The sequence below is a fragment of the Vollenhovia emeryi genome, unplaced genomic scaffold (assembly GCF_000949405.1).
Source record: "Vollenhovia emeryi isolate VEMERY1.0 unplaced genomic scaffold, V.emery_V1.0 DF939146.1, whole genome shotgun sequence".
In the NCBI taxonomy this organism is placed as follows: domain Eukaryota; kingdom Metazoa; phylum Arthropoda; class Insecta; order Hymenoptera; family Formicidae; genus Vollenhovia; species Vollenhovia emeryi.
In genome coordinates this window covers 28,197-51,932 of record NW_011967220.1, presented here as the reverse complement: position 1 = coordinate 51,932, position 23,736 = coordinate 28,197, and the positions used below count along the sequence as shown (strand labels likewise).

Genomic DNA, 23,736 nt, shown 5'->3' with positions numbered 1-23,736 from the left:
GACATGAATTCGCGCGCGTATATTTTGGTAGAAGGAAAACGACTCGAAATTTCACGGGGGAAAAAAAAACTTATCTTTCTAAGAGGGTGGTGGAGACGACGCCTTCGCACGAGAAGTGACACGAGTCAAAAATATGTGTGCGCTCGCCTTTTTATAACTTGTCAACTCAGGAACGTGTACTTTTGTCCAGAAAAGCGTTGCAAGGGTAGCGGCAAAAATTTCGTTCTCCGAAAAAGGGACCAACACGAGATCGTATCTCGTTGAAAAATAATGACGGCAGAGAGAAGGAACGTTTAAAAGAAAAATACGATTCTCACATTACGGGAGAAGATCTATCAAGGCAAGAAAAAGGGAAAAGATAAAAACGACTAGGTAGACAATGCGGTCGTAGCTGTGTACGATCTGCAAACAGACTGAAGGTTCATAATCGTTCTCCCGTAAAATTGCTATTTTTGCCACTCTTCTCGCGCCGAGACGATGTGTCGCTCTTGCAGGAACAATAGATATAGAGATAGCGTTAAGGTACACTTAAAGTTCTTTTAGCTCTAACAAGCAGTATCCTCTCTCTCTCTCTCCTTTTATCGCAGCCTTATTTCTCTCCTTCGCGTACGTTCAGCGAAAATTTACTTCTCGAGACTCGGGACTTTTATAACTGTCGTATTGAAGCAAGAGAAGTCTCCTCGAACAAACTTCATCTCTCGCACAATACCGCTGGATATCAGAGTCGTCGCTGAAGAATATCATTCCGATTGATTACGAAAGACTTTGCGAGGGCGGGGAAAGGATGCGCGAGGGCGCATCTACTGCGCGCGGCAATATCCGGGCGGCAAATTGGTGCCGATTGTTACACTGAAGGGGGCAGGGGGCGCGAGGGAGGCGCGTAAGTTAATGCCGGTAGCGATCACGTTTCGGTGATGATGATGATGATGATGGCTGATCGGCGCGCAATCTATTCGGCGTCGCGACCGGATTCGCCATCGGCGGCCGTGCGTTTCTCTCTTCGGGACTGTCATTACGCGCTGTATCGAAGCTACGTGACGGGACGGGGCTCCCGGCGGATTCAGAGGAGCGAAGGTCATGGCGCAACCTTCACCGCCGCACCACCACCGCTTCCTCCGGAGTCATTTCCAGACCGTTTCCCGAAGTGGTTCCCTCGGAGGGACCCGGCGCTGTACAACGAATCGATCCCCCGGCGAAGGAAAACAATTCCCCTCGGAAAGGTCAAACGATATCATCTATGAGAGCGGTTTAATTTGCAGTAACGGAAGTGCCGCACCGAATCTCGTCTCCTGTAGCTCTGGCCCCGGCGGGCGGATAAGCTTTGACTACTCCGTCTGTCCAATTACCTTCAAGCCGTGCCATTTCGCTGTAAAACGTTATCTTGATTTCCTGAAGGCGCGAACCCTCGTAAGTTTTACTTCGGAGCGAATAGTTGAATTAGAAAGCACGAGGGCAATGTCCGCAGGACTACTTATCGTGTCTTAAATCTCGGAGTCTCGAAGTAGAAGTCAAGTGAGATCGCGGAGTAGCAGAAGTAAGTTTATTAATACGACATTAGAATTGCACGGGAGTAAATAGATAAAATTAACGAGGCCGGGAAAACCGTTGAAAAATGAAACGTTATCTTACATTGCAATTCTCGATAATCGCCATGCGGATATTTTGCCGGACGCTACTACTTTGTGGATACCATGTTTGAATACTATACATCTTCGACGAAAGTCCCGTCGCTGCTTTACGCGTCTTTATTAGCGGGCTATAGCGAAGCTAATTAGACGAGCGTCGCTAACGATGGTGTAATGGATCCGTACAAGAGAACGCCACTTATCGGGACTACTGGCGTTTATCGCGGAAAACGGATAATGTAGTGGGTGCAGCAAGGTAGATACGAGTGGGCACTTATTACCAAGAAGGAGGAAGTTATCTAAAAATCCCTATTCCTACCTAAGATCTCTTAATACAGAAAACGCTGAGAATAGAGCGTAAAAATGTCAGATGAGAACGTTAAAATTAATTATAAACGCGATACATAAATTATGCAGGTATTAGACAAAAGTCCCCTACTGTGAGATAGACTTCTAATATGAGATAGCAGGCTCTCACGTCCAAATTCAATCACAAATCCCTTTTTCGCGACGATTACACCATTCAACAATGGATTTTCCACCGAACAGATCTCACTCCAAATCAATTGGTGCACGGAAAAGAACATTTTCGCTACCGTAACTAATCATTTGCACTAATGATTTGCTAAAAATATTTTGCGGTCGCACCTAATACAATAGGCGCGGTAGCAAAATATTAGCTAGCGCAACGAAATATTAGCTGATGCCTGTTACTTTAGCAGAAATCCCGCTATCTAACGTTAGGAGCTTATCTCACGATGGAGGGGGACTCTCCTCCGTTGTAAAAGTCTGAAACAATTTTGCGCGCGTACCGAAACATCCAAAGAAGGAAAGTAGCCGTAGGAGACTTACAACAGCGGACGGGGACTTCGCATGCATTAGTCGTCTCTATTTTTCGCTTGCCATAAAAGTTGGCGGCAACTCTAAAGACGTCCGAACATTCCGCTCACGCGCGATAGTAAGGGCGTGATTTCACGTTGCGCGTGTATGTGTGACGCGAATTAACTCTGCAGAATAGAAGGCTAACACAAATCTAACAAGCGGGAGAGTAGCGCACCGTGCCACGTCCGTGCCATCCTCCATCCACACAGGCGTCGTGCATACGCACAACGGCCATATTCGAAGGTAGACTCTGGCAGTTTAATTTATCGCGGACAGGGATAATAATTAGCGTTTAACCGCGAGGTCGCCCCGAGAAAGCCCGTGTGGTCTTCTACTCGTCGGGGATTCGGAGGGGGTGTAAAAGGGTAATTAGTTAGAGAAGATTTACAGGGAGAGGCTTTAACTAATTGCCACCGCGATCATTAGCGAAACTCAGGCGTATCGCCCCGCGTCGACCTGTCGACGATCTCCTCGTCTCTCGCGCGAAAAAAAAAAGAGAAGAAACAATCCAACTATGATCGTTAATTCGCGAACAAACGCGAACAAATGACTATCTCGACGCGGCGAACGTTGTAGAAAACATTCATATTTATAGCAATCGACGCTATCGAGATGGCGGCGAATGGTCTTCTCTCCGAAATATACGCGGTAACGAACGTCGCAAGGCCAACGAACTTCGCAAAAGGTGCGTACACTTCCTCTTATCGAGATCCTTAACTAACGAAGCAAACGCGACAACGAGATCCCGCGCGGAACGAGAAGTGCTTTTAATGAAGCCGGTGGGTAAGTTCGGTCTTCCTGTTTCCCGGGCCGATATTAACGCCGCGAAAACGGACGGAATCGAGTTAGCCGAGCTGCGCGCGGGTAATTCGATTATTAACGATTCTCGCAGACACCGTCTCTAATTCAATGGATTCGCGGCGCGCCACCGCGATATTGCGTTTTCACGAAATATTCTCCTTTAGTGTCAAATGAAACTCGCGCGAAGAGTTTACCAAAAATGAATCCGACGCGTTGACGCGCGAACTCTCAAGAGAGTGCGTTTTACGGTCCCGTATCTTTCCTCGCTTCGAAGTATCCGAGCGCTTTTACGAGTCGGTAAATATTTCGTTCATTTACGTAATACTATGTTGGGCAGAGAAATAAAAAAAGAAGGGTATCTCTCGGACGTAGCATTACGTAATTCGTATTTAAACGTCTTCTTTCCCCATCACGCATTCCCCAATTTCCTTTTGTGGAGGGACTTGTTACGTTTTTAGTGCCCGTTTTTACATATCTCTTCGGGCATTCGAAAACGATCGGTTTTTTTTCCACCTCGGTGTTTTGATAGTTGTTGGGGTCCTTAAGCGGTTAACGGTGAGGACGGTAATAACCGATCGCCGCGGCAGTATCGGCGATACCGTTGTCTCTGACGGATGGAACGCACTTTTTCCGAAGCCGGCAAATCCGCGGTACACGCATGGGGAACGCACTCGTTAATTCGGTTACCGCCCCGTGCCCTCTAATAACGACCGAGGGGAATACGAGAGAGCTATTGTTTAAGGATAATCACGTCTTAATGGCCGGCAGGAGAGCGTAATGTATCGTTAAATGTAGCCGTAATGCGGAGAGCAACCGGGTCCGCGCCAAGTGTAGGATGATTTTAATGGCCGCGAATATCTCGACCGCGAGTGTTTTACGTATTATTTAAGCAGCGCGGCGCAACGCCCGCACGCACGCGGATGCGGACGCGTACAGGCAGCGCGCGCTCGTTTTGCGGTTTAACGTTTCAATCCCCGCTACTGCGTTTTACCCGCATTTATCGTGCGTTGTACCTCCCTCCCGCATCCTCCTCCTTACGAGTCGTTAACGGCTATTATAGAGATATTACGCGGCTCGCGCGATACCGCACAACCTCCACTGCGTTGTATCGGTGGAGAACACGGTTTCTTTTTCGCGAGTAACGCTCGATACCAACGTTAATCCACTTGTGAAATGGGTATCGACGGCCAAGCGAAGTTTATACACTTTCAAGGAAGATTTTCAAGAAATTCCATCGCGGAATATTTAATCCCGACTCAAAATCCGACGTGCATTAGACGACAGTATATCTCCTTCCTTAAGACTTTAAACGTCCCGAGTCAAACTTTTGGCCCTATGTTGAACCTCTAATTCTATTATATGACAGTAAAAGAGATCGAACTGCAGGTACAAAATTTACTCCTACTTTAGAACTAACAGTGTCGGAAATTTCTGCTTTTGCCAATTTAGCATTAAAGTAGGTCCTTTTAAGTAGGGGCTAAAGTAAATTTTTAGAATTAAAGATTCAAGGGAGAAGTAAAAAATATAATGACATTAAAGTAGGTTATTGCTGGTCTAAGTAGATGAATAGATCAGCTAAGTAGGTGTAAATTATCCTTAAAAGTGTCAAAATAGTACGAAAATTTCGACTCGTGGTGAATTTGTAATTCTTTCCTTTATCCCCAAATGATTTGCCTCAAAGACTCTCGCGGTGACGTTCGCAGATCCTGTCATCCGAAAAAATGACATACGAGTCACAATATACACCTCGTGAGGATTTATTCTCGATTTATTCCGATTAAAAGTAACCCTTCGCGTTACAAGTGTTCGAGTGATAAATTGCTCGGCGATCAAGTCGCGCAGCTTTCACCCGCAAACGTAATCTCGCGATGGAATTATAAAATACTGTGCGTGGCAAGTGTTCGAATTTCTCCCGCTATTGAAACGTACCTGCTGCTCTCCACCCCGTGCGGCTCGGTACTCGAGCAGAACCCCGTCGCGACGTGTCTCACAAAAGATACAGCATTGCGCAATGAATTTAGCACCGATGACCCCGCAGGCAATGCCTTTCGTATGACGTGCGCGGACCGCCCGGAGGTAAAGAGGATGAGGTACGAGCGCGCCCGTAAATAATCGGGCATAGGTGAATTCTTCGCCGTCGACCTTCGCGCGCGCGCGCCGTTTACATCGCGCTAATCACGCCAGTAGATTAATGGGTTCTCCTCATTAGGCCGGGCCCGGCGTAATCGTCATTTTATTAGTCATTTTATCGGTGCACTCGCGTGCGCGTGCGCGCGTGCATTTTCCAGCGATAATATCCTTGCTCGTGTCACATTACCATACTATTAACATAGTGCATACCTCGCGGCAACAGTTCAACGACTTTAACCCGACTTTCATTGCCCGTGGCTTGCGTTATTGCGTCAGCTTTAAACTTAATTTCCGCCGGTCCGAGCGCGCTCGGTCCAGTTCTTTTTACACGTACTTACGGAAACGCCGTTAATCTCGCTCTGTACCCTTTTTCATCCGCCTCACGCGATCGTTGGACTCCCGTCGTAATTTTTAGGGAGAGAAATTCGGTTCTCCTCTCATTCATTATGGATTAGAGGGGGTCCTCGTAATGATAGATTTACAAACCGTGATCGGCTAATAGATCGACAACTAAACGAGCTCCCGCAGCAACGGCGAGTGGTACCATCGCATGCGAGAAATTCTGCGACGATCCTCGCGCACGCAAAGAGCCTGCTACCACCGCCGTAGAGGGAATCATTGGTAAGCGCCTGGCGCCAAGAACACGTTAGAGGAGGTCTCGTCGCCGTGTGAACGAACCGCGAGACCTCGATAGCACGCACCGTGCGGGCGCATGCCAGTATACTCGGCGAGAAGAGAGATACGCGGACGTCCTTGATCATTTTTCAATCGATAAGGGAAACGTTTGATACGCAAGGGAAGCCTAGGTATAGGCGGTTAGAAACGGGAGGCACAGGAAGGGCACCGCGTCGCCCGTACATACGTAAGCCTGTTAAGTTATCGTAAACTGGTTTGCTGGTTGCTTTGCGCCTTACTGCGCCGCAAACCGGAGATTTAATAAAACGGCGCCGCGCGACGCGCTCGCCAGCCGGCCATTCGATTACGATATCCATATTCCTGATCTCCCGCCGGCCGTCCCCGCGCGTCCCTTGGTGCCGCTGAACCAGATGGCGATGAGATAAATTTCGCAAGAAACGACCGTTTCGGGCCGACGACCCGCGCGTGATACGTCGCCCGGCATTGAGAATCGAAAGGAGACGGGTGTCATCCCGAAATTCTGCTTTTCATGTTTGCTTCATAAGCTGGAGAGAGAGAGAGAGAGAGAGAGAGAGAGACCGGGCGAGACAGAGAGAGACAGAGAGAGGCTGGGAGAGACAGGAAGAGACCGGAAGAGACAGGGAAAGTTAGGGAAAGACAAGGAGAGACAGGGAGAGACACGGAGAGACTGGGAGAGACAGGGAGAGACAAGAAGAGACAAGGAGAGGCAGGTAGAGGCAGAGAGTTACGACCGTGGGGCCGTCAGCTTTTTGACGAAAGATAAGTTGTTTGTGCTCCGTTAAAGTATCTTTTATCACAAAGTATACCTCGACGGACACATACTAAGATTAATAATAAGAAACGCTTCTTGTTACATTATTTATATTCCGGAGCAGCCTTCGAGGTATTTCAATATTCCGTTCGTTTCCTGCGTTTATTTAATTTATTACGCTTATCACTTTATTATAATCATGGCTAGATATATTTCGAATTGTAAATAGACTTTGAAGATAAATACACGTATTCATTGCGAGAATAAAGGGCCAAACAAAGTACAATAGCAAGATTAACACGAAAATATTTTACTTTCTGCTAGGAAGCATCCATTTCGTGTCAAAGAGTATAACTTCGCTGGATGGTTTTCAGTATTTTTCATTGTATGTTCTTCCTCAAGTTCGCGACTTATAACAGAGAAAACGCGATTGGTCTAACCGATGACGCAATCATCTCCATCGCCGATTCTCGCTTTTATTTCACCGTTGTCAAAAAAAAAAACCCGAGTCGAGACCTAATCCCGGATCGAGTTCTCGTGCCGCGATACGAGGGACACGCGACAGGTAGCGGTTTATTCGTTATTCCCAAATGAGTCACACGACGTCGATGTGGCGAACAATAACAGTGGCAGCTGGCAGCGGGATGCTAGCGGCGCTGACGATCGCGCCGGTGGAGAGATCGGCATCTCTCGAGAGAGCTGGGGCCGGCTCGCTCGCTCGCTCACTCGGGAGCTCAACGTTCGACCTTGGCGGGACCTTGCGAGGTCGCCGACATGATTCCGTCCTGTCCATTCCGCTCGCAGCTCGACAGATCGGCAGGGATTAGGAGAGAGGAGTCCAGAGAAGCGGAGTTCAAAAGGGAGGGAAGATGGGTCGGCGCGCGAGACGCGCGACCTTTTGTCATCTCCGCCACACCTTCACCCGGCCAGCCGACTAGAGACTTTTATCCGACTCATTCTTCTCGCGTCAGCCGCAGCTAGATGGATACAGTCGCTGAATAGGCACGTAATTGGGCTCGCTCGCGGCGCGTTCGCGGAAAAAGGTGGCGTAGAAAAAGGGAGCAAAAATCCGCGGGGCGCGGAGCACGAATGAGATCGCGTCGCGTCGACGTCGCGGCACGTCGGGGCGGGAAATCATCGGATGACACGATGCCGTGTCGCGAACGAACTCATTTCGACTAATTACAGTTCCCGGGGTGAGTTTAACGGCGGCAAAAACCGGTGAAAAGATAGTCGACGGTTTTGCATCACGCCACGACAGCACGCGAACCTAATCCCCCCCCCCCTCTCTCTCTCTCTCTCTCTCTCTACCACTGTATCTTCGTTTTCTTTACTGCGAGTCTTCCTATTTCAATTTCTAATATGCATACGCGATGGATTCGATCAACGGCGAGCTTTCTGCAGTAGACAGTATGTAAATTATGCAACATAATCTATAAGATACGCGCTTGCTGTATCGCGGAAAATTATTCTTCGATAAAATAATGACTGTGTTACCACGCGTGATTAACGAGCCGGTCCAACGTCGTAAAACTAGATTCGTAAGTCTTTTATTGCCGTATCGCTTAAAGCAAATTGCATAATGTAACAAGCTTTTATCGCGTTACAGCGGTGCCGGGGAGGGGAAATATAGATATCGCGCTTATTAAAGTAAGCCGTTCCCGCGGGACGCAGGAAATGCATAACAGCGAAGACCACCGCGGTCTGGAAAATCGAGGATCTGTTCTCCGCTCGGACGTACTCGCGAGACGAGCTATTCAATTCTCGCGATTTCTGCACGAACGGTCGCGGTGATGAGACTGCGCTGCGAGACTTCCGTGTAGATGGGAAGCCGCGACCACCCCAACAACAATTTACCAACAGATTCGCGATCTACGTGCGCTATTTGTTACGCTTACAGCAATGATTCGTAGTATGTCGTTCATCGGACGAAACGCAAAAACGATCCGCAAGCGCGTAATCTCCGCAGATTGACGTCGGATTGTTTTGCGAAAGAGAAAATAATCTTTCGCAATAACACGAAAGAGCTATATAGCGCTACCTCGGAATCTAATCTTCGAAGCAATTTTAAGTAAAACAAGTCATACAGACTTGAATGAGATAATTATTTAAATATGAAAAATTTAACAGAATCACAAGTAATAATCTAGTCTGCATTGTCCGTTCAACAAACCTTATGATCGAACCGAGAGTTAAACCGCTGAGGGCGTTGTAGTGTACAGATTTGCGGCATTACTAGACGGAGAGAATTTTCTCTTGTGAAAATCATGTGATCGTAGAACAACACGGCATTTCGAAGATTTTTATGAGAGTTTTTGAAATGTTACCATACATTTTACTAATAATTATGCTTATTGTTAGAGTATATTTACTAGTAAAATGTATGGTAACATTTCAGGAAACTCTCATGAAGTTCTTCAAAATGCTATGTTCTCTTAATATTTTCCCTGAAAATCGTGCAATCGTGGGATAACATTTAACGCACTCGACGTACTCTGTGGCTTTCGGAGCGAAACCGCTTTGTTAGCGATATCAGTTGCTCCCGTCGAAGTCATTTCGAACATGAGGGAACGCGAAAGAATCCCGATGCAAACCGCGTGTCAGCGCGGCGCAGGCAGATATCTGCAGTTATTGTGCGTTTCTTCGCAGGAAGTTGCGTATTAACGGTCATAAACGACCGCGTGCACGCGCTTGGCAAAAGGCCGCGAAGGACCGAAGGTATAAGTGTTCATGCAAATACAAAAGCGAACGCGTCTTTCTTCCCCCCCCCCCCCCAAGTTACTCGCGCCGTCGCGTCGCCGATACGCGCGGCGTAATTACGACCGCGGAGGAGCCCCGCGCCGACTGCATTTAGATCTTACAAATCTAAGCTCCGGGTGAAATGGAATTGCAGAAAAACGAGGACGCAGGGGAGAAACCTGAAGAACTCGATTCCCGCAGCCGCGTCACAAATATTCGAATACCAAACGGATGTCCAGACACACTTTATACGGAGCGGCGCGATAATTTCGCCCGCGACACCGCGCCGCTCCGAGATGCCCGAGGGGCGCGAGAATTCTTCGAGTGATTTCAGCATTAATTGAAAACGCGATCCGGAATTTCTGGAGTAAACCCGTACACACTCGACGCGGAGACTCGTAAAGTTCCACCGTGCGCGCGCGGCCAATCGGCAGCGCGTTAATAGACGCGCGTCGGATCGCCCACGGAAAGGTTAATCTCGTACAAACGTCACACATGTTTCTTACAGCATTCTTTCCCCGTGCGGAATCTCGACAGGCATTTTTCTCGGGGTATCGTTATTCCACGCGCGTCGTCGGCCACGAAGAAGGCATTGATTGCCGGGACGACATTCGCGATTTACGCTGTGACCGCTTAATGACAGCGCTATTAATTTGCAAATTGTCGTTTACCCGGCGCCGTTCCAGGACCGTCCGTCATCTCATTCTTGTTATAAACGAGAGGACTGTCGCGCCGCTAGTTAATTGATTAATCGTCCTGTTAGCCAGCCTCTCATCGCGTCGTGTCGCATATCTCAGCACTTCCAATATTCAGCGCTTTACTTACAAGAATCTACGCGTTCAATGGGAGCGGTTCCCAGTGTAAAATACGTCTGCTCCGATGTACCAGCTCTGGCCGATCTTGAAGAAAATGCATCTTCATGAATGCGAACAGGATTGTAACAGAAGTCAATTAATGAAGGCACTTAAATACTCGCGGTGTACATTTTACACGCCATTGAACCCGCTAGAAAGAAGTTGTCTATTTAAACAACTCTCCATTGACAAATGTAGCCCGGATAAGATAACAAGATGCGATACAAATCGACGTTCGGTCTTTCAAAGGAACAAGAATGAAAATCGGGAAAAAATAAATTGTAACTGAATGTGACTGTCACTCGGGAACACGCTTAAAAGTCGAAGCGGAAGAGCAACGGCATTCCAGTAAATCCGGTTCGGTAAATCGAGAATTCAGATCGCGATGCGAGCACGCAACAATAAGCTTGATTATCTATCCCCGTATACCGATATCATTAGCGTCGCCGTTAAGTTCCTTCCTCTGGCGATATGGACAAAAAGGAGGCGTGCGCTTACGAAACAGTATTAACGAAGCGCACGAGGTTTTCTCCGACGCGATTATTACCCGGCCTCGTGATACGTTTCGTGATACGCAATCAAGCGGAGGAAGCGAGTTTTAATAGCCGGACCGAATTAGTCGCGACGCTACCTGCGGAACGATCGTCAATTTGTCGGCTTAACGAAGGAACGAAAGCACGGAATCGCCGGCACTCGTTAGGCAATCTCGTCCCGAGCGGTCGCGAGACCACGCGCGTGATTAGAAGGGCAGGAAATGAACAGCGAGTCAGGCTCAGCTGACTTTTGATTCGCGGCCAATAAACTGTCGGGACGAATGGAACGCGACCAGCCTTTGGCGAGCGCTCGTTTTATCACTGTAACTTGCTTTACGTGGAATTTCAATTTCCAAGATCCGCGCTGCTGCGCGTTGCTGTGGACAAGAATATCGGACTCGTCGAATCTCGATTGCCAAGATTCTCTTAATAAAACTTTCACAAACGTTTTTATTAAAAGAAAAATCTCATTGAGCGACCAATGGAAAACCCTGCGATTAAATTTTAGCGCGTCCACAATGAAACCCTTCAAAGATCGCGCTGCTGCGCGTTGTTGCGGACAAGAATCGGACTCGTCGAATCTCGATTGCCCAGTTTCCCCGGGAATCGCGCGAATCGAGATTATCGAAAGAAAATGACGAATTTTACCAACATTTTTATTAAAGGGCATTTCATTGCGCGATCAATTGAAAACCCTGCGATTAAATTTTAGCGCATCCATAATGAAACACTTGACACATGCTACATACCGAGCCCCTGTATAACGTACAGATTGTTTCATCTCTTGCGCGTTGCGATCTAACGCTGGCATCGTCAACGTCACCTCCGCTGCAGCTACTGCTGTTCGTTCACCCGACCTTGGCAAGGTCACGCAGTCACGATAAAAAGGAGCGAGGCAGAAGCGCGGAAGGTAAGCAAGGAGGGGTTGACTGGGAACAGGGGAGGATGGAAGGGAGCGAGGGGAGGGTCTAATCAACGGCCGGCGTCATGCTCCAGAGAACATTGCGGGAAGAGAAGGCAGAAAAAGTGGCAAAACTGCCGGAGGGAGACAGAAACGATGGCGAGAGGCAGAAAGAGAGAAGATCCGCGTGAGAGAAGCGGAGGCAATGCAGGGCGCGAGAGAAATGCCGACCGACCCCAACTCAAACAGCGCAGGAGTCCGAAAGACGTCGATGGCTCCCAAGAGGGTCAGAAAATCGTAAAAGTCTCCGATATCGGCACCGAAGGATTTCATCCGCTGTTTAAGAACAAAAAAGTTTGGAATTTTCTCTACGCGGCAGCTCTATACGGTTACAAAATTTCGTCGAATTCTAATACTTTAACACAAACTTCCAAATTATACGAGGAATATGTACAGGGTTTTGCGAGATTATGACATTTGCATACAAGTGGTTAATTTTTCATTTTTAAATCGCACCCGCAATTAATAAGATTCCTCACAATTTGGGGAAAAAAAGGAGCATACAATTGTTATAACAGTAAAGTATTTACCAAAAGATTGTCGGTGTATTAAATTCGGAGAAAAGTCAGCGAGTGAAAAATACACATCAAGTTAGGTCATCGGATTGACAACGCTTCGATATAAATCTCACATCCGTTTGACGTGGTTGCCATCACCGCTCGGCACGAGCACACGTCGACGAGGCGCCGAGTTAAAAATAACGTCTCGCCGGATATTTATAGCGACAAAGCAGGGGAAGCGGATGAAGAGAGAGAGAGGAAGAGAGAGAGAGAGAGAGAGAGAGAGAAGGGGGGAGAAGGAGAGAGAAGAGGGCGAGGGTTAACGGGATAAGAAAAGAAAAGAGGCGCATCTCGCGCCGATCGGCGACGATAGCTCGGAGTCGCGAGGGGCTCAAAGAAGAAGAATCGCGGGGACGCCAGGACACACGGGTAGCACGGAAGGTGGATAACGAGAGGGATAGAGATGGCTGTAACTGTGTGTAACTTGTCCGCCCGTGAATTGAGCGGCAGGAGCCGATGAGGAGGGAGAGAAACAACCGAGTATGTGTACAGCCTTCGCAGCACGGGGTAGCTGAAGTGGAGCGACGACGCGCGGTGCATTAGACGAACCCGGAGCCGAGAGAAAGAGAGCGAGAGAGACGGGGGGGGGGGGAAAGTGCAGCGGCGGCGGCGGCGGGTGCATTGCGCCCGAAGCAAGATGGCCTTGACGTGGGCCGACCGGCGAGGGCAAGGACGACCGCCCGAGGGATATCCTCTCTTTTTAGCCTCTCCATCTTGACTGTACGGCGGCAGTCGCATCGACCACAACGACTGACGACTCCTCTTCTTGGCCCGTAACCGCGTCCATCCATTACAACATTGCGACAACAACGACGACGACAACGGCGATATCCTTCGGCAATATTTGCCAGGTTTCATAAGCCACCGGGCTGCTCTACCGAGCTTTACCGAAGCAAAATTGTGCTATGATGTGCCTCGAGAGAAGATTACGTAATATAGCTCTGTCTAAAAGAAAGCTATGTCGTCCCTTTTCTAGAAAGCTTGTGGTAGGAATTGAGTCTACGTGTTTAAAGATCGTCCCTTGTTTTGATCTTGGCGAATCAGAGGATATTCTTTATGCGATTAAATCATTTTTCAAATTCGATCGCAACGTCCGAGCGTTAAAAAATGCGAGCCCCATCAGACGATACAGATAGCAGATATTATCGATTCCCATCAGCGTCCGCGAGTTTTGTACGGCAGAACGATCTCATCCGTCACCCTCGTCTCTCTCACGTCCTTCAATCCTTCTTCAACGAGACGACGAGGTCGTCCCTGAAATCTGCTCGACTTCGGCAGTCACTCGAGGGAATAATTCATGACGTCGCGATCTTACGCGAGAATAGTTTATCGTCCGTGCGAGTGGATGTCCGATCGGAAATCGATTCACGTACCGATAGCACGGACCCGATAAGGGGAGGCAACGGAGGGCAAAGAAGAGAAACTTGAACTACGTGGACGAACGCTCTCGGCCGTCCTTTTACGCTAACTACACTTAATGTGGAACACAATCAATTTTCGCATCTCAGCCGTCCCGGTAATCTGTCCCAGCTTATTTATTTTTTTTTTCTTCAAGTTCGTTTGATGACGTGAGAGACGTGACAATTATGCGGAGAAGAGAAGCAAGAAATCTGAAGAAATTAGATGAACTGCTTGTCTGACATAAATCGTCGACGGAAGCCCCTTGTTGACTTTGAGATCAAGACTCGGAAGACTCTTTTTGCTTCGGCATTTGTGATATCCTTTTTAGCGTCCTCTTTTAAATCATTACAAGATCATCCGAGATAAAGTGAGTGATTGATTCAATACGACGGATGAAATAAAAGGAAATAATCTTTGTCGCTAATCACCATCGTTAAGGAGAAACGAAATAATTAGACAGGTCTATCGGAATACTCAATTATTGGTTTAAGAAATGGGCAAGTCCCGAAAAAAATTAATAGAATTTTGAAGGATGACAAGTATGCACTCCAAACGTAATAATTTATATATAGAACGAAGATCTGTTTTAGCAACCACGTCCAATTTTATCCCATTTTCGCTTCACTTCGACAGCTTCGAATGTCGAATAACGCAAGATTGTCGATGGGTTCTCTCTCAAAGACTCCCAGAGTGGCTTCAATGCGCGAAGGTAGAAAAGATCGAAAATCGAGTTCCGGAGAAACGGAAAGTGCGAAGGCAGGCGGCAAACAGAGTTTATGCGTGGCGGCCGGCGTAAAAGTATCGAAGTGCGATGTAACACGCACGAAAGTGGCGCGAAAGAGGCGTGCCGCCGCCGGCCGCGCCGAGGATGAAATATCCGCGCTGACATATTGACACTAGGGAGTCGTAATTCGCGCCTCTCGGGCAAACAGAGGGCTGCGTTCAGGCGCCGAGGTGGAGTTGGTTGCCGATGCTCAACGGTGCACGTTCCTGAAAAATCTCTCTCTTCCTTGCCCCTCTCTCCCAAGGGCGAGAATCAGTTTCGCTTCGCGGAGCTTGTGTGCGCGAAGAGCACACATCGGCGAGTCGAGCGGGCTGTTTGTACTTCGTCGATTAATACTTGGACGCGAGCAGAGGAAAAAGGAGAGCCGGGGGAAAAAGACGGCGAGGTATCGCGATAGGGTTTCGATTACCCATAGTAATTTGCGAAACGTTGTTATCAAATGATCGACTTTGTCTTATTGAATTTTAACGTAACGCAAGAAAAAGCAACACAATGTGATCCCATTAAGAGCAAGACTTCAAACAAATTCACAATAGAAACGACAGAAGGGGGGAGGGGGGGCGAGATGCACGGTATGTAACATATTAATTGTTAATTCCTTCAGTCGTTCCGTCAGATTACCGTTTCAAGACTGTTGAATCAAGTAGCGGGCTCGGAAAGAAACACTGGAAATTCTTAGGTCGGTATTCGTAGTCAGATCTTGTATTCAAGACCGTCTTGAATTTATCTAAAGATGCTGTACGGATCCATTTCATTGGCTACGGAGTAACTAAAGATGATCTCGAGGCAGTCTTGAATATAAGATCTGACTATGAATACCGGCCTTAGACTCCGCTCAAAATAAAACTTGGACGATCTCCGAGGGCCGAAGGGGGGAGAGTTAAACGATCCTCAAATGTCTCGAAGTTCGCGGGTGCCGCCGCGCCTCGTGAGATCTCTCTCTCTCTCTCTCTCCGCGCGTCGTTACGGGTCGTAAGGGTCGCCGCGTATCAAAATGTACAAAATTGTTGCACTTTCCACGCCGCGGTACGTTCAATCTTACGGTCCGCGCGCGGTGGATATTACAAGCCGCACCTCCGCCGAGCGATCGTCCGTCCAACCCCGCCGCCCCCCCGTTCGCCGCTCTCGCGCCCTTGCTGCCACATTAAAATAATTTAATTTAATACCCGGCAATTCCGCTTATTGCCATTGCAACATCAATTTTAATAATAGCCCTCTCAGCGCGAGCGAGAGCCTCCCCGACACCCTCGCGGACTGCGCCCGCTCGCCCCGCCCGGCGACGGCGGCGCTTTCTGCGCCTCCGAAGAAACCCAAAGCGCGCAACACACATTCGATATTACGACCTCGCCGGTAATGACGTTTTTTTCTCCGATATTACCGAGAGATTTTTTCGGGGCGCCAATCTATTTGCGCGCGCCGCGCGCGCGGAATGGGATCGGCGGAGGGAGATTACAGCCGTCGTTACAGATTACACAAGGCCCCGATGACTCCGTTGTCTGGAAGCGCTTACCTCCTTCTCGGTAATCTGTATACGTTAAACGAGACTAATAACGACCCCTTCCGAACCGTGTACCATAAATTCTTCCCCGGACATCGTGTCTTTTTCGCCGCGTGCATTACGCCATTATAAAAAGTGTAATCTTAGCTTGCAAGTTTAAATTCGTAAAACGGCGCGAATTGCAAGACAAAGCGACGGCCGCGCGCGCAATCGGGGGAGCCTGCCGGCGGACGGCAGAGGTGCCTCAAAATGTATCATCATGCATGAATAATGCGTACCGCCTCAATATCTGTTTATGTTACGTCCGCCCCTTGATAGACAGAATGCATTTTCGCGTATGATAGTCTTGATTAAAGTTTTAATAAGGATGCAGGGATGCGTATGTTTCCGCTGATTATGCCAAGTTCCCCCCGCAGGACGCTGGTGGCGAAAGGGGTTAAGAAAGATCGCCTCCCCGCGCGTATCCGCGCTCGGGGAGATTCTTCCGCGGCGGTGCGGGCGCGCGGCGTCCGAAGAGTGCTCCGAGCTCGGCGGCCGGTGCTCGAGAGGAGCCCACTCGGCGTGCCTACATAAATTCACGGGCGCGTCGAGACGTGTTAGCGTTATTACGTGTGTCGAGGGGAATACCGATCTGTCGGTCGGTGGGCAGTTTTCTCCGTCCTTGCGCGGTGCACCCATAACCGGTGCACCCACCGACCGTTGCCGTTGCCGTTGCCGCGGCAGCAGCAGCAAGTCTCAAACACCCGCTAGCGAAACCCTCCCGGCCGCCGGACAGGTGGTAGCGGGATCGCGTTACAGAAATTGCCAATTACCTATAACATGCAATTCCTACCTGCCCCCGTCGCGCTCTTCGCCCTGCTATCGTATTAATCCGCCGCCGCGCTCGCCCGTTACAACCGGGCCGCGTAATCGCGCGGGAAGCCGTCGTCGAAATTGGACGACGTACCTTTTCCCGCGGACGTGAAAGGGTTTCCCAGAAAACGAGACGCTATTTTGCGGCTCCTGATAAGCGCGGTATTGAAATTAACGTTCGGCGCGCGGGCACTCGGTCCTTCCCGAGGAGCTGCTCTGCCGTCCGGAGATCGTCTACGCAATAGCGCGCGGGCCCGCTACCAGCCTCGGCAGATGCGTAAAAATCGCGGCTCGATATGGATTTTTGCGATGCGCGGCGAGGCGCATCGATCATCCACTTGTATAGCCGCGCGCGTTCGCCCAGTGAGTTCGGCCCCGAAGAGGAGAGGTCTCGGCCACCAGCGGGAGTCGAGCGTTTATCACTTAATGACTTGGACTGCTGTACCACACCGGTGGAAGAATGATAGTCGGTAAGCAAGCCCTCGGCCGAGAACCATCGGATGAGGCTAAAACCACTCGCTTAAAATTATAAAAGTCCATAATTGGCCGCAACGACGTCAGAATGAGGAATGTTATGCTCGCGCGGCAAGGCCAAACGCATTTTTACACGTTGTACAACTCCCCCAAATAGAGAAAAAGAAACGCGAGAAAGAGAGAGAGAGAGGGGCTGCTATTCGCGCGAAAGAGCCTATCTAATTAGTGAAACTAACGGGACGCGGCACACGTCGTGCTTAATTGGAGAAGCCTCAAAACCCCCGTTATCCGCCTAATTAATTAACCACCCGCGAACTTTCCTTTAAAGGCCGCGCACCAGCCGGCCTTCTCGCCGATTGCGATTAATTCCGCCTTATCCCCGTCGCGCTCATTAATCTCTTATATCAGAGGCGCGGGAGACACCGCGCAGAGCTCGCGAAAAAAAAAGGAGATAAACGCCGCCGCGATTTACGGAAGATTCGCGCGACAGCCGCGAGTCCGCAGCTTCCACGGCTGAAATTCTAATTCGACTTTATTCCCAGTCGTCTCAACTGAGTTCACGCAGAGTCAATATGACCGATCAGCATTCACCCGGAAAGGACCCGTTCTTTTGCCTTTTTTACGCTCGGCAAACATCCTGAACGACCGGCTGAGGAACCGGCCGTCAGCCGCGCCTCTTCGCGTCGATGCGGATTAACGCGTGCTTTCGCGATCGCAAATGACGGAACGCAGCGAGATGGCCTAACGACGTGGCCGCTCGTTCGAAATGCCAAAGATAGAATCATCGGCAGTGCTCATTGGTACGAGCGAGAGCTTTCTTACGCGGAGACCGATACGCGCTCGATTCTTCTTGCGTTGACTCGCGGACGACGCTCGACCGGCAATTGCATCAATTATACCGATTGTACATTCCTATAACGAGCGGTGGACGAGCGGTGTTTACTCGCCTCGCAGAAGAAAAATTTCATTCGCGAAAGGAATTTTAAGGTCGCAAATATTGCGTTCGAACGCGCCGCGGGCCTTCTCGACACCACCGATTCTTTTTCTGAACAAATAATCTTTCGAGGATTAGAGAGTTAAGGAACACACAACGATTAAACAACCAGTAGGCGAGACGAAATGCCCAAAGACCGATGTGTCCAAATAACGCGAAAAAAATGTCGTCAAGTTATGATTACTGTAAAAATAATGCGTCACTAATTCAGCGTGTGCCCCTTGAAGGGGATTGCGAAACGTGACAGGCTGACGTGTATCAATAATTTCATATTTCATCGACACCATCCACCGCTCCTGTCGAACTGACGCCAAATATTTTTTAAATTCTCGATTTTCAATCCGCGCGCAGACCAAAGCAATGAAGGAACGATCCAGTTTGTTCTCACAATGGATTGAAAAAAAAACAAATATCAAGAAAATTGGGAGACGCGACGAACCGATTACGAATAAGCACCTAGCGGCAGCGGCAACGGCGGCAGGCATTTACCCGGTCACTTCCTGCGAGCGCGACGTGTAACGCCGTTCGCGGTTTATTATTAATAGGACGATAAGATCACGAGGCATTACGTGAAACACACAGCTCGTCAAGCCGTAACTGGTTCCGCGCCGAAGATAGAGTCCCTCATCTATCTCCGGCGACGTGCGGTACAAGAACGCGGGCGAACAGGGGTGCGCAACCTACGAGTCGCGTGTTGTACCCACAGCCTTCTTACGCTACTGGACTGCTGCCTTCGAACTGAAAAGTGAGGCAAGAGTTCCGCCATGTCTTGTTAGGTAAATAAAGTAGTGTGTGTGTGCATCGATGTGTCACTGACGGACCGATGCACACATAGAGGAAAGCCTTCTACCATGAGATAGGATCCTAGTACGGGATAGCGGAGTTTCTGTTAAATTAATAGGCGTCATCAGTTGATTCCGCCATGAATCGATTGCCCTCCGAATCTGTTTAGTGGACGATTCATTGTTAGATCGTGTAATCGTTGCGCAAAAAGACTTGTGATTCAATTTGGGTTGTTGAAAACCTGCTGTCTCGTATTAGAAACCGATCTCGTGATAGAGGACTTACCTCTGCTACTTTATTTACCTATCAAGACGTGGCGGCAATCTTGCCTCACTTTTCAGCTCGAAGGTAGAGCAGTCCGTGGTTGTACTCGCGCGTAAGCGTCGAATTTTCGTCGGAGGATTTTCGCGTCACCGAGTGCGAAAATGACAAATGTCGCGGCACCTGCCTTTTTAAGTACTGCTCTCATGGGACGAGGAATCAAAATAACGCGTCTGTTCTTTTTAACTGAACCGGCTTTAGTTTATCTTGTTCTCATTATGTTGAAAAGAGAGGTAAACTCTGAACTAGAGACCCTGTAATCAGAAACTGGCCATAAGAGTTCGTCAAATTCCCGCGAGTGAGGGAGAAACATAGGCTATCTCACTCTTCTACGATCGTAGAATCGTACAGTCTCTGATTACAGGGTCTCTACTCTGAACTAGTGCAGCCGATTCCCTGAAAAGGACCCGATGTATAAATTGCGGTTATTCCTTCGACCAATTCTGCGGGTTTTACAATGTACGGGGTCTCAAGAATATTGCCGTTACAGGCGCACGAAGAAATGTTTTCATTAGCTCGCTATCAGCGGAAGTCATTAGACGCAACTGTAGAAAGACGCATGAGACCGACAATGCGATGCATTTGCGCGCGTCCTCTCGCATCGCTGCCGGGCAGATTAGTAGAGCCTCGTTCTGCTAATCGTCCTTGCCAGACTATAAATTATTTGCGGGAAATGGACTCGCAAAAACTCGCGAAACAGCTCCGGCGCTGATCTCCCGCGTAGGAACGTGAAGACCGTCTTGAGATCGTCTCAGCGGAAAGAATTCGCCAAAGAAACCAGAGGCGAGGTACTTTTTAAATATACCCTTACGGGAAGATTGACATTTTCTCGGAAGCGAAGTGTATAACGATGATGTCAAAACTTGAGGACATGGGTTTAATCATCTTTCGTGCACGCAGATATGAAAGTGAGCGAAATTATTAATTAAAACGAAAGTTGATCCGTTTGCGACTCTGCACCAACTTCTCCGCAAAGTCTCGTATAAATTTTTATGACAAACGGAAAAAATCCCGAAAAATTATACAACCTTCCTGCACATTACAAAAATTATACATCACTAATGTGTATAAATAAATAATTTTCTCTGAGAAGGAATCAAGTTAGAAAAGTTGTAGACAATCCAGAATTTGACTCGAAAGTAAGCCCAAAAAATCCGAAAGGGATTAAACGTCCGGTGTTTCCGCAGCGTAATATATTTTTATTGTAAGAAGAATGCAAAGTAAATCGTCTCTCGCCCGACGCGGCAAGGGATGCGATGTGAAAATGCTATTTCCGGAGACACGTTGAATAAACAGTCACTGTTCGGCGAGAGCTGACTGAATTAATTCGGATCCGCGGGACAACGCGTCGCGTCGGATGGCAGGACCCGTATCCCGACGCAATGACAGGACGATATTCGGACACCGTGGTCGCCTCCAGGCAGTTAGAAAGTTCAAAGTTCAACGAACCGCGACTGACCACGCGAAAGGATCTCACGCAGGCGTGGACGCGCGTACGCGCCGCGCGGAAAGCTCAAGGGGGGGGAAAAAAAGGGGGAGAAGACATCGAAAGGCTCGTTCTTTTTGCCAGCTGATTTACGAATTCTTCGCCGTGCGAAGAAATATCCTCTTGGGTGAGATAAAAGATGGGAATAAACGGCGCTCTCGCGGTGCGCGCATTCGTGACCGAGGTGGTGCAGCAGCGTAAACGCCGAGATTCTCCTCTCGCTCTCGGGATAGCGATGCCGATGGCTGCCGGTGGATCCCCGCCGTAGAAAGAATGCCCAAGAAATAAGAAGCGCAGAAGTAACGCGAGTCGCGAGCGAGACGGAACGAAGCCACGGGCAATAATTCTCATATTTTAGGGAGGCAATTTCGAAGGCGAGTGCGCACATACGAGGGAAGGAGCTGGATTTTCGAGGGCTGTACTTTTCGATAATTTATGCCAACGAGCCTCTCCCGCCTCGGCTCGGCTCGGCTCGACTTTCCGAGAAGCGATTCCCTTCACCATGCAGCCCGCGGTTGCCCATCCGCGAAATTCCGCCCGGCGAAATAACTTTGGACTCGGGCAGGCGCGCGTGGCGTATCGCGACACTGTCTTTATCGGAAATTGCACGACGATACCTAAATCCGCGTGGTAATCTGATCCCGTTCGATTTATTTAAAATCCTTAAACAAGATACGCCCCCGACATTGCGGCACGCATTAAATAACCACTTGAACCTTGGGGGATTATTTAAGATAAAGCGGGTTGGAACAACAGCGTAAAGGAATTTTATTTTGTCGCCGCTCTGGCGAGGAAATATATTTCTCTGGCCGAAGAATGTCTTCGGAGCGAAGCGAGCCTGGAAATTTTTAACCGAAAATTTCGATCGCACCGAGCAAACGTATAATGATAAACGGAAACGTGACCAAGGCAAGGGCGAAACGGAAAAGGATGGGAAGAGATAAAACAATGAAACAATTTAATAACACCAATACGCGGTGGGCGGGAGAGAAAGTGTGTACCCGTATTTATAGGTGTTCCAGTAAGGCAGGTAGTAGTACGTGGAAGGATTTAAGATACGCGAGACCAAGCCAGTCCGTAGCTCGGATGCAGATGATCCAAGATTATAGACATTAGGGACATTAGCCTTGGCTTTATGCGATTCTTCGGTGGCCCCCGGGGTCCTCCGCGGCTCCGCATTCGTTCCCCGCGTACACGCGTGCACCGCGTGAAATAATCTAGCAATATTTCCCGATACATATTCTGAGAACCGTACAGATAACATTTGTGGTATCATTAAAAATTCAGAGGCGCAGCTTAAGAAACTCCCAAAGATTTCTATCGACGACGCCCTAATGTACGTAATATAAACGCGAGGGAAAGCACGCATCGCCGGTCGAGGCAGCGTGTTCGCGCGAGAGGGGTAAATCGTCGGGATACGCGCGGAGCAAGAGGGCGAGAGCGAGCCGCAATCGAAAGACGAATGAAACGTCGAAGGCGACGATTACGGCAGTGACTATCCTATAATCCACCGGCGAGGATGGTTTCTTAGATCCTGCGTTTGATTGGTAATTGGATCCTACTTCGGTATAGGGAGGCATATACCCGCGGATGAAGAAGGTCGTTTACCCCTTTCGATGGAGCAATCTTCTCGCGGCGAAATAGTCCGCGATCGAATCATTCACTTCCCCCGCTTCCGATTTCGCCTCACGCGTCGATCATATTTATCGCGGAATTGCCACGCGTCTAACAAAGACGAATTGATAAAATAACTCCATCAAAGGATGCTAAGAGCAATAACGATCTAACAAGACTAAGAAGCAAGCCATTTACCTGTGTTGAACAATTTTTCCGAACACTTTTCCGTTCTACTTTTAACGTTCAACGTTTAACGTTACATCTTTATCGCGTCTCCCGTCTATAAAATAAAACGTCACAGAGACGGCGTGCCGAGGCAAGTCGTTTGCCTATATTTAACCATTTTTTCCGTTCTACTTTTAACGTACAATTTTTAACGTTACATCTTTATCGCGCCTCTCGCGTATATTATGAAATAAGACGTCACAGAGACGGCGCGCACGAAGCAAGTCACTTACCGATATTAAACAATTTTTTCCAATACTTTTCCGTTCTACTTTTAACGTTCAATGTTTAACGTTACGCCTTTACCGCGTCTCTCGTCTATAAAATAAGACGTCACCGAGACGGCGTGCCGAAGCAAGTCATTTACCTATATATTTAACAATTTTTTTCCGTTCAATTTTGAACGTTACATCTTTATCGCGTCTCTCCCGTATATTATAAAATAAGACGTCACAGAGACGGCGTGCATGAAGCAAGTCATTTAGCGATATTAAACAAATTTTTTCCAATACTTTTCCGTTCTACTTTTAACGTTCAATGTTTAACGTTACATCTTTATCGTGTCTCTCGCGTATAAAATAAGACGTCACAGAGACGGCGTGCCGTATGCCCGCTTCGAGGTGCACAGCGTCCGCACGTAAAGAGAAAACCAAATCGGGGGAGCAAACCGCAGGGATGTGTCGCGGCGGTTTAAGGATGATGAAGGCGGGACCTGACATTCCTCGACGAACAACCGCAGACAGTGTCGACACGGTTGCATAAACTCTATGGTCCATTACCGACAGTGTTTACGATTTTTCAATTACTG

The 23,736-nt window shown here is 48.6% G+C and overlaps 1 protein-coding gene across 4 annotated transcripts in view; it reads right to left on the bottom strand.

Annotated features, from left to right (window-relative positions):
• The window catches only part of LOC105566148 (telomerase-binding protein EST1A), a 100,592-nt gene that overhangs the window by 49,520 nt on the left and 27,336 nt on the right, over positions 1 to 23,736 (bottom strand). The gene's annotated exons all lie outside the window — the stretch shown is intronic.